This window comes from Oncorhynchus gorbuscha, linkage group LG16 (genome assembly GCF_021184085.1).
Source record: "Oncorhynchus gorbuscha isolate QuinsamMale2020 ecotype Even-year linkage group LG16, OgorEven_v1.0, whole genome shotgun sequence".
Classification (NCBI taxonomy): Eukaryota; Metazoa; Chordata; class Actinopteri; order Salmoniformes; family Salmonidae; genus Oncorhynchus; species Oncorhynchus gorbuscha.
The window spans coordinates 7,656,587-7,669,318 of NC_060188.1; the positions used below are offsets into that span (position 1 = coordinate 7,656,587).

Genomic DNA, 12,732 nt, shown 5'->3' on the forward strand with positions numbered 1-12,732 from the left:
AACATACAGACCAACAGACACAACATGGAGGAAGAACATACAGACACAACATGGAGGAAGAACATACAGACCAACAGACACAACATGGAGGAAGAACATACAGACACAACATGGAGGAAGAACATACAGACCAACAGACACAACATGGAGGAAGAACATACAGACACAACATGGAGGAAGAACATACAGATACAACATGGAGGAAGAACATACAGACCAACAGACACAACATGGAGGAAGAACATACAGACCAACAGACACAACATGGAGGAAGAACATACAGACCAACAGACACAACATGGAGGAAGAACATACAGACCAACAGACACAACATGGAGGAAGAACATACAGACACAACATGGAGGAAGAACATACAGACCAACAGACACAACATGGAGGAAGAACATACAGACCAACAGACACAACATGGAGGAAGAACATACAGACCAACAGACACAACATGGAGGAAGAACATACAGACACAACATGGAGGAAGAACATACAGACCAACAGACACAACAGAGGAAGAACATACAGACACAACATGGAGGAAGAACATACAGACCAACAGACACAACATAGAGGAAGAACATACAGACACAACATGGAGGAAGAACATACAGACCAACAGACACAACATAGAGGAAGAACATACAGACCAACAGACACAACATGGAGGAAGAACATACAGACCAACAGAAACAACATGGAGGAAGAACATACAGACACAACATGGAGGAAGAACATACAGACCAACAGACACAACATGGAGGAAGAACATACAGACACAACATGGAGGAAGAACATACAGACACAACATGGAGGAAGAACATACAGACACAACATGGAGGAAGAACATACAGACACAACATGGAGGAAGAACATACAGACACAACATGGAGGAAGAACATACAGACACAACATGGAGGAAGAACATACAGACACAACATGGAGGAAGAACATACAGACCAACAGACACAACATGGAGGAAGAACATACAGACCAACAGACACAACATGGAGGAAGAACATACAGACACAACATGGAGGAAGAACATACAGACCAACAGACACAACATGGAGGAAGAACATACAGACACAACATGGAGGAAGAACATACAGATACAACATGGAGGAAGAACATACAGACCAACAGACACAACATGGAGGAAGAACATACAGACCAACAGACACAACATGGAGGAAGAACATACAGACCAACAGACACAACATGGAGGAAGAACATACAGACCAACAGACACAACATGGAGGAAGAACATACAGACACAACATGGAGGAAGAACATACAGACCAACAGACACAACATGGAGGAAGAACATACAGACCAACAGACACAACATGGAGGAAGAACATACAGACACAACATGGAGGAAGAACATACAGACCAACAGACACAACATGGAGGAAGAACATACAGACACAACATGGAGGAAGAACATACAGACCAACAGACACAAAGTGTTAAAGGCAGACGGACAGACAGATGGAAACAGAGATGGACAGACAGACAGACGGAAGGACAGATTGACAGACAGACAAAATGTGATAAAGGCAGACAGACAAAATGTGATAAAGGCAGACAGACAGAAGGACAGACAGACAGCAGTGTTTTTGACTTGTGCATTCTGGGTTTTATTCTTCGTCCACTTGGAAAGGTCATTAACAGCCAACTAGAACCACACATAGATAAGACATTTCACAATAAGCAACCAATTACTATCTCTACATAATGACTCATCACGGAGAGGGTACAGAGCACTGTGAGATAAATATGTAGATATCACCTCAACATCAACTTTATATAGCTCTGATGTCACAGACATGTCTGTACAGGTTCAGTGTCAGTCTGGTCTTTCTATACCTCCACTGTGACTGGTTCTGTTCTAACTCTCTCTCTCTCCCCCCCCCTCTCTCTCGCTCTCCCACTCCCCCCCTCTCCCCTCTCTCTCGCTCTCTCTCTCCCCTCTCTCTTTCTCTCTGAATGTTGAAACTGCTGAAATACAGGATGACTCGAGCACAGAGTACCGGCGAGATTCCACAGGTCAGTCCTGACAACAGATTAGTACTGTCTAAACATCACCCTTTCAGATCAGCTCTCTTCTGGTGGCACTGACAGACAGACAGACATATTAAGAGACAGACTCTCTGTAATGCTCTGTATTAGCAAACACACCCCTAAAAACCCATCAACGCCGTGGCCCTGCTCCCAACACTTCCTGACAAACGCCAAAGGAACAGCGGGCCACTGTCCAATGGACACACCTGTCACCACGGATACAGGCAGCCGTCACCACGGATACGGCTCTTGTATGTCTTCCTGTCTGTCTGTTTGGCTTTGAAAGTCTCTCGTCTGTCTCTCTGTCTCTCTAGGGGCCTTACCGGCTGATGAGAGAGAGAGAACAAAGCCAGGCGTGAACGACAGAAGAGAAATAAAGGAGAAGAAAAGACAGGAGAACAAAAACACTGTCGGCCCTAAATGTTCCTCCTGCACCTGACAGACAGGCAGACTGACACGTCCATCCATTCCCCCAGCCTGCCTTTGTTGCTATAGAGACTGTTCCTGCTTTGACTCCAGCCTGATTAAAGTCCACTGTTGGGCTAAGCGTGTGTCTGCTTTCACACATACGGTTTTAGTCTAATGAAAAACAAACTCTTTATGATAACCCACAGAGACGACACACAAACTCTTTATGATAACCCACAGAGACGACACACAAACTCTTTATGATAACCCACAGAGACGACACACACTCTTTATGATAACCCACAGAGACGACACACAAACTCTTTATGATAACCCACAGAGACGACACACAAACTCTTTATGATAACCCACAGAGACGACACACAAACTCTTTATGATAACCCACAGAGACGACACACAAACTCTTTATGATAACCCACAGAGACGACACACAAACTCATTATGATAACCCACAGAGACGAAACACAAACTCATTATGATAACCCACAGAGACGACACACAAACTCATGGGAATATAGGAGAACACTGTATATATCTAAAGCCACAGGGAAACCCTACACTAATGCATAAAGTTATCTACTTTATATCCAATACACATTAATAGTGTTTCTGTTCTGAGAGAACAAAGTTAACACACAGAAAGACCATCAGGTCTAAAGTAGACAAACATTTTTAAGAGTGTGTGTGTGTGTGTGTACTTTAAAGTGGACTACCTGCACAGCCTGCCAAAAGTGTCTTAGCGCTGAAGGCTCTTTGAGGCCGTATCAGACTCTTCAATCGCTTAATAATCCTGGCTGGCGTGGAGCGGTGAGCGGCTGAGGCTGCCTTTGAAGTGTGTGTGTGAGGAACAGTGGAAGTGTATCTGAAGGCAGGAGCATGCACCGCTTACCAGAACTTAATTAACAATCTGCAGCTGGAACCGGGCCAGACTCTCTCTCTCACCCACACCCACACCCACACCCACACACCACACACACACACACACACACACACACACACACACACACACACACACAAGGTACAGACAGGTGTACTGCACTTTCTCTTTCCTTAGAATAGGGTGTTGTATTGTTGCAGGAGAAGGAGGGGGCAGCTTTGGGAAAACATCTCCACATCATGGTTTGCCAGAGGTTTATCATTCCCTTGTGTTTCCTTAGCTAAGTCACAAAACACATACCGTTTATTGCATTGTATACATCACATGCTGGAGACAGCCCTTTTGGAAAAACCACATGATTTCACGTTACATTTCCACGTGAAACTTTATCATACATTTACATTATCCAGCTCGACTTACAGTAGTGAGTTGATTCATTCGTACTGGTCACCAAGGAACCATGTGTTTTTGGAACACTTCACATTAGTGATGGGGGGGGAAAGATGTGGACAGTTACATATCGCAATATTATTTTGACGATAATATATCGATACTCTGACTCCGAGTATTGACTTGTTAGGTGGCGTTAGTTAGTGCTAGTCGGCTGTACCTGCGCAGAAACACATTTTTTCCCTCCTATAGCTTGTTCTCGATCGAGCACTTTTATTTCCATGACTGGTTTTTATCATGGCTCTCTTGTCTCTCGGCAGCAGAGATACGGTGCATTCGGAAAGCATTCAGACCCCTTGACTTTTCCAAATTTTGTTACGTTACAGCCTGATTCGAAAATGGATTAAATACATTTTTATCCGCATTAATCTACACACAATACCCCATAAAGACAAAAGCAAAAACAGGTTTTTAGAATTAAAAAAAATGTTTAAAAAAAATGTAAAACAGAAATACTTTAGTTACATAAGTATTCAGATACTTTGCTACTGTATGAGACTCGAAATTGAGCTCAGGTGCAATCTGTTTCCATTGATCATCCTTGAGATGTTTCTACAACTTGATTGGAGTCCACCTGAGGTAAATTCAATAGATTGGAGATAATTTGGAAAGGCAGACACCAGTCTATATAAGGTCCCCCAGTTGACAGTGCATGTCAGAGCAAAAACCAAGCAAAGAGGTTGAAGGACAGGATTGTGTCGAGGCACAGATCTGGGGAAGGGTACCAAACACTTTCTGCAGCATTGAAGGTCCCCAAGAACACAGTGGTCTCCATCATTCTTAAATGGAAGAAGTTTGGAACCATCAAGACTCTTCCTCGAGCTGGTTGCCTGGCCAAACTGAGCAATCGGGGGAGAACGGCCTTGGTCAGGTAGGTGAGCAAGAACCCAACGGTCACTCTGACAGAGCTTCAGAGTTCCTCTGTAGAGATGGGAGAACCTTCCAGAAGGACAACCACCTCGGCAGCACTCCACCAATCAGGCATTTATGGTAGTGGTTAGACGGAAGCCACTCCTCAGTAAAAGGCACATGACAGCCTGCTTGGAGTTGACCAAAAGGCACCTAAATGACTGTCAGACCATGAGAAAAGATTCTCTGGTCTGATGAAACAAAGATTAAACTATTTGGCCTAAATGCCAAGCGTCACGTCTGGAGGAAACCTGGCACCATCCCTACAGAGAAGCATGGTGGTGGCAGCATCATGCTGTGGGGATGTTTTTCAGCGGCAGATTCTGGGAGACTAGTCAGGATCAAGGGAAAGACGAACAGAGTGCAGTACAGAGAGATCCATGATAAAAATCTGCTCCAGAGTGCTCAGGACCTCAGACTGGGGAGAAGGTTCTCCTTCCAACAGGACAACGACCCTAAGCACACAGCCAAGACAAGGGTGCTTGCCTACGGAGCTGTGAGGGGAACGGCACCTCAGTACCTCCAGGCTCTGATCAGGCCCTACACCCAAACAAGGGCACTGCGTTCATCCACCTCTGGCCTGCTCGCCTCCCTACCACTGAGGAAGTACAGCTCCCGCTCAGCCCAGTCAAAACTGTTCGCTGCTCTGGCCCCCCAATGGTGGAACAAACTCCCTCACGACGCGAGGACAGCGGAGTCAATCACCACCTTCCGGAGACACCTGAAACCCCACCTCTTTAAGGAATACCTAGGATAGGATAAGTATCCCCCCCCCCTTTAAGATTTAGATGCACTATTGTAAAGTGACTGTTCCACAGGATGTCATAAGGTGAATGCACCAATTTGTAAGTCGCTCTGGATAAGAGCGTCTGCTAAATGACTTAAATGTAAATGTAACAAGGCAGGAGTGGCTTCTGGACAAGTCTCTGAATGTCCTTGAGAGGCCCAGCCAGAGCCCGGACTTGAACCCGATCTAACATCTCTGGAGAGACCTGAAAATAGCTCCCCATCCAACCTGACAGAGCTTGAGAGGATTTGCAGAGAAGAATGGGAGAAACTCCCCACAGGTGTGCCAAGCTTGTAGCGCCATACCCAAGGAGACTGAGGGCGTTAATCACTGCCAAAGGTGCTTCAACAATGTACTGAGTAAATGTTCTGAACACTTATGTAAACGTGATATTTAATTGTCTAAAAAACTGTTTTTGCTTTGTCATTATGGGGTATTGTGTGTAGATTGACGAGGGGGAAAAAATATTTAATACATTTTAGAATAAGGCTGTAATGTAACAAAACTTTGAAAAAGTCAGAGGTTCTGAATACTTTCTGAATGCACTGTATAGTGAGCAATATGTTTGAAACATCAAATCGCAATACATATCGTATCACACATGAGTATTATAAGTATTGCAATAATATCGTATCGTGAGGTCCTTGGCAATTCCCAGCCCCACTTCACGTGATGATATTTCATAATGAGATTTTCACGTGATCACATGACCTTCTACATATGGATTTCTGATGTGATGCCCTGCAAACAAACATTGGTCGTTAGGATACACACACAGACAGTGCGTTTAACATATATGACACACTTTGACATACATAATCACACTGTGAATGTTTATTTATACAGTAACTATTATCACCTGGGATTTGAACTCACTGCATTTCCATCTTCCTGCTACGTCACCATGTCTGTGTCAATGACTGATTTCACCTCTATTCCTACACTTTGGACTGAAGTAAAGTCAATCTCAGCTTAGTTAAAAATACACCAAAGAAAAGTTGTTATATTTATCATAGTGATTTAGGCATAACATTAAGCAGAATAATATGCACCACCAACAGACTAAACAGAAAACTCCTCAAATTGCTGAAATAAGTACATGAAATCAATGATGAGAGAATAGTCAGATTAACTAAAATAGCAGTGCAGATGGCACTATTTTGCTAAGTACAGAGATGTGTTATAGATAATGAATGTGTAGAGGAATGCTCCAGACGTTTTGGCGCAGCAGAAAGATCAGCCTACCCTAAACCCAGTGGTTGTGAGTTCAAATCCCAGTTGGGGTCATAATGAAAAGTCAGTACTAAGTGATCAAGTCAAATGTAATCATATTGACATTGATTCAATATTTTTTTTACACTATTTTAGCTTAACAGCATACCAGGTACTTTAAAACCCGCATACAATGTCATTCCCTTACAAAAACAACCACATGTGAAATCACATTTTCACATGGGAAATGCTGGGCATAAATGTTCACATGTATAAAAAAGAGACGTGAGGTCAGTTGTTCACGTGTCACATTTACAGTTCTCATGTCAACACCACCTTTCATTAACATGCAGATTCACATGTAAAAAAAACCTCCATACGTGAAAATTTAACTCTCACATGTGGAATTGCATTTTGTATCCCCATGATGTCACATTTACTTCACATGAGATCATGCTTTCACATGTGTAGTCACATGTTATTTATTACATGTTGATTTGACATGTCTCATGTTATCACATTAACTTCACATGTGAAATTCATTTGTTTTTTCTGTAAAGGAGGATATTTCTTCCACATGGAACTTTTTTCCCAGGAATGTTTTAGAGAGAGATATCTGGGCTTAGCTAAGCCTGGACAACACAACAAAATGACACGATACTACAAGATTCACGAGAGGCCGACTAGCATAAAGGTGATGTCATTGCAGTAAGAGTGGGTGGAAAAGATGGTATGATTGACAGGTACATGGATAAAGGGGTGGGGCTAGGTACTTTCCATATGACTGTTATCTCCAAGGTGACTTTATAAACTGATGAAACCCAAAATAACACCTGCTAACACGATACTTCTGCTGACCTTATGTACATACATACAGCATTCATAAAGTATTTATGAATACTACATAGCATTTTATAACAGAAACCACAAACTGGTATGCGCATTATAAAGACCTTATAAACAAGAACATAAACGTATACCAAAAGCCTGATTTATAAACGTTACGGAGAGAACAACGACTAGTGGGGTCCCAGGTATGAGTGGTCTCAGTGATCTATAGGCCTTTCAACACTACGGTGAGTGACTGGAACAGATTCCTCTGAATCTACCTAACACACGTCTCTGGCAGCAATTTGGGTTACATCTGTGAGGGAGAGGACTCCGGGTGATGTTATTTGCTTATTTGTCTGTAATTACTATGTACAAGTGTGTGTGTGTGTGAGAGAAAGAGAGAGAGACCGTGTGTATATGTGTGTGTGTGTAAGCGCCTCTTGGAACTGTCACGGCAGTAATGAGAAGAGTTTTCATTTTCCATTTCACAGCCTCCCATCATTGATTCCGTCACTTCAAATTCCTCCTAACAGGCACTGCTGCACCCACTTAATACATATCTCACGCATGCACACAAGTCTACACATGGAGGACTCAGTGCCTGAACACATCTGCCTGTCTTAGACTAGGAGGGTGTGTCTGCATGGTATTAGAGAAGCTGTTACAGGCATTATAACATAGCAGAGTCTCATAATGTGATGCGTGACTTCATACAGTGTGTTCATCACCAAAGGCCTGTTCAGTAAATAGGGTCAGACACGTGAGGTATGGTGGTAGTGGTACAAAGAAAGTTAGACATCGAGTGCTGGAGAGGAAGCTCCTGGGTAGTACACACACTGGTCTGGTGTGTGTGCTTTTGTACATGCATGTTGAAGATATAGCTGGGTGTTTAAGCACTTTTCTCAGTCCTGTGCTTGGTAAGAGTGACGCATGCTAATGTCAGCCTTTACATTTACATTTGAGTCATTTAGCAGACGCTCTTATTCAGAGCAATTAGGGTTAAGTGCCTTGCTCAAGGGCACATAGACAGATTCGAAGAAGCAAACTTTCGGTTACTAACCCAACGCTAGGCTACCTGCCTTCAGACAGCAAAATCTCTCTTTCTACCTCTTTTTCTTTCTACCTAGCTGTCTCTCAGTCTCTTCAACTCAATTACCCTCATGTTTATATCAGGTGGAACCACTCGGAATACACTGTTGGGCTCTCCTTTTAACGCTCTCCTTTAAAATCCCCTCTTTTTAACTCTCTCTCTTCTTTGAGCCTGTCTAGAGTTGTGTGGGGAGGGTCTGTCTCACCTTTATTAAAGGGGATCAATGTGACAGACGGGGGGACAAGAGAGCGGCGCAGACAGGGGTCCATGAATGCATCTGTGTACAGATTTTTGGGGGAGAGTGGAGTTATGTATATCAGCTTCTCTGTGACTGCACTGACGTCTTAAAGTGGTCGGAACACCTGCGGGTTGTTCCATTAGATGACCCCGGGGGTCGGACCACCTGCGGGTTGTTCCATTAGATGACCCCGGGGGTCGGACCACCTGCAGGTTGTTCCATTAGATGATCCCGGGGGTCGGACCACCTGCGGGTTGTTCCATTAGATGATCCCGGGGGTCGGACCACCTGCGGGTTGTTCCATTAGATGATCCTGGGGGTCGGACCACCTGCGGGTTGTTCCATTAGATGACCCTGGGGAAGCTTGCCTGAGCAGAGAGCTGCGGTACAAGAGACAGATGAGCTTAAAACCTGTTGGGGATAGGGCTGTCTACTGCCCCCACTGGAGTAATTGCGTGCCCATAGTAAACATAATTTGTTTTGGTCAAAAGTGGCTAATATATGCAAATAAAAAATATTAATGAATAGAAAACACTCTAAAGCTTCTAAAACCGTTTAAATGATGTCTGTATGTAAAGCAGAACTCTCAGGGCAGTCATTCTCCCAAACTCTCTCTTGTCATCAGAAAAGTTGGCCCAACTTTGACGTCATCGCCTCCACCCTTCCCAAGCACTTACAGGTCTGGGAACAGTCTCTCTGTCTTCAGCGCGATCTCAGCTTTCAATGGGGCTTCTCATTGTGAGAATCGCACGCTCACGAGAGTTTTGGCGGGCCGAAACCTTTCGGTCACGCGAAAAAACACCCGCTCTGCTCCGGTCCTGTCTTTTTTCCAAGATCGATTATACAATGCATGCGTTTCTGTTTGTCCTCACGATTGCTGTACACCTTTATAACATGTTAAAGCTTGATTATGAACTTAGTTTGATAAGTTTAGTCGACATATAATATGTAAGTTTGACGTTTTGGTGCGCATCCACTTGACTTTTGGCTACATTTCAACCGAAATGTGTCGTGTTTCAGAACCGAAAGACACAGACTGCAAAACTAAACCTGTTTTTGGTAAGTATAATTCCTTCCAGGTCTTCTGATGGAAGAACAGCAATTGTAAGGGAATATTTATGTGGTAAATTTGGGTTTCTGTGGACTCCAAGATAGAGGAGCCATAATGCTACTTTTTGAGCGCCGACTCATAGTATAGCCTAGTGAACGAAACCTGTAACGTTAAAAATAAATGTAACACAGCGATTGCATTCAGAAGAAGTGTATCTAACTATATACATGTAGAACATGCATATTTAGTCAAAGTTTATGATGTGTATTCCTTGTTAGCTGACGTTATCTGCCGGAGCTATCGTCATTTCTCAGGACATTTGAGTAGCATTTTTTGAACGATGCATCATTGTAAACAGAGATTTATGGATATATATAGCATATTATTGAAAAAAAACATAGATGTACTGTGTAACATGTTATATTACTGTCATCTGATGAAGATTTCAAAAGGTTAGTGCATTATTTTTCTTTTAATCCTGCGTTTGTTGATTGCATATTTTTTTCAACTTGGCTATGCAAATTAGCTGTGTCTTCGGTGGTGGTTTGACATAAATATGTCAAACCATACATACATTTTAGAAATGTGACTTGCTGGGTAGATAAACAAGGTGTTTATCTTTCATTTGAGCCATTGGACTTGTTAATGTGTGGAGGTTAAATATTTTTAGGAATATTTTTGCGTTCCATGCGCCACCTTCCAGCTGAACGTGGGGGGGGGGGGGGGGTGTTCCCAAATTGGAACCCTAGTCCCCTTCTGGTTAAACAGGATCAATGGGACAGGAGAGCAGAGGGGGAGAAAGGTCTAGTTGGAGAAACCTTGTTGTAGCCATATGCAGGGCTGAGGAGAGGATGCTCCTCTCTCTCCTCTTTCACGTGTTTCTTTTCTGTTCCTTCTCCATCTCATCTTCTTCCACCTCTCTAAATGTCCCTACAGAGTTGTGTTCAAAAGCACACTGACAGAGAGAGAGCTGCAATATGTTTTTGGGGGACTGGCAAAAGTCTTTGCTCTGTCTCTTTCATCTATCTGAGTCATTATCTCTGCTGCTGCTTTCAAGGCCCACGGCAAAGACTGGGGCCCCACGAGATGCACACACACATATACCGTATGTATGTACGAATGCAATCACCCGTAGCACACACACGTCAAACAACATGTTATATCCCCCCTCATCCACAAACAACACAACAGCTCTAACACCCCCGCCCCTTCTAAATCAGATGTTCTGCTGACACACCTCCATCCCTGTCTGTTACTCGGAGGCGATCCTCATCCCTGTCTGTTACTCTGAGGCGATCCTCATCCTGTCTGTTACTCTGAGGTGATCCTCATCCCTATCTGTTACTCTGAGGCGATCCTCATCCCTGTCTGTTACTCTGAGGCGATCCTCATCCTGTCTGTTACTCTGAGGTGATCCTCATCTTTGTCTTTTACTCTGAGGCGATCCTCATCCTGTCTGTTACTCTGAGGTGATCCTCATCCTGTCTGTTACTCTGAGGTGATTGCAGGACATGATCATTCCCTCCTCTGTTTTTCTATATAATCCATGAGCAGGAATAATGGGATTTGGTGTATCTCCAAATGGCAGAGAACCAGACAGAGAGGCTGTTGGTTGAGGCGGAACAACAGGGATGAGAACAAATAAACAGCACCCCCATCTTCTGGCTGACAGAAGAACAGGACTCACACACTAGCTACTTCCAACCCTGCAAGACTCAGTGATACCCCAGCTAAAACCCTCTAACACTGTGGTGACTACATACCCCAGCTAAAACCCTCTAACACTGTGGTGACTACATACCCCAGCTAAAAAAACCTAACACTGTGGTGACTACATACCCCAGCTAAAACCCCCAAACACTGTGGTGATTACATACCCCAGCTAAAACCCTCTAACACTGTGGTGACTACATACCCCAGCTAAAACCCCCTAACACTGTGGTGACTACATACCCCAGCTAAAACCCTCGAACACTGTGGTGACTACATACCCCAGCTAAAAACCCCAAACACTGTGGTGATTACATACCCCAGCTAAAAAAAAAACACTGTGGTGACTACATACCCCAGCTAAAAAAAAACAAACACTGTGGTGATTACATACCCCAGCTAAAAAAAAAAACACTGTGGTGACTACATACCCCAGCTAAAAAAACCCAAACACTGTGGTGACTACATACCCCAGCTAAAAACAAACAAACACTGTGGTGATTACATACCCCAGCTAAAACCCTCTAACACTGTGGTGACTACATACCCCAGCTAAAAACCCTAACACTGTGGTGACTACATACCCCAGCTAAAACCCTCTAACACTGTGGTGACAACATACCCCAGCTAAAACCCTCTAACACTGTGGTGATTACATATCCCAGCTAAAACCCTCTAACACTGTGGTGACTACATACCCCAGCTAAAAAACCCTAACACTGTGGTGACTACATACCCCAGCTAAAACCCCCTAACACTGTGGTGATTACATAACCCAGTGGGTATAGTGCATTTGGAAAGTATTCAGACCCCTTGACTTTTTAAAAACATTTTGTTACGTTACAGCCTTATTCTAAAATGGATTCAATAGTTTTTTCCCTCATCAATCTACATACAACACACCATAATGACAAAGTAAAAACAGATTTTTAGATATTTTGGGGGGAAAAACATGAAATAATAAATAAATATCACATCTGACTGTGTATTCATGTTGCTTTCCATAACAGTGTGTAACCACATTACCAGTCAGACAGTCTACTGTTCCTCTACATCTAGGCCTACATATATG

At 43.4% G+C, this 12,732-nt stretch overlaps 1 protein-coding gene across 4 annotated transcripts in view; it reads right to left on the reverse strand.

Annotated features, from left to right (window-relative positions):
- cep112 (centrosomal protein 112) overlaps positions 1-12,732 on the reverse strand; it is a 263,230-nt gene that overhangs the window by 73,963 nt on the left and 176,535 nt on the right. The window lies entirely within an intron of this gene.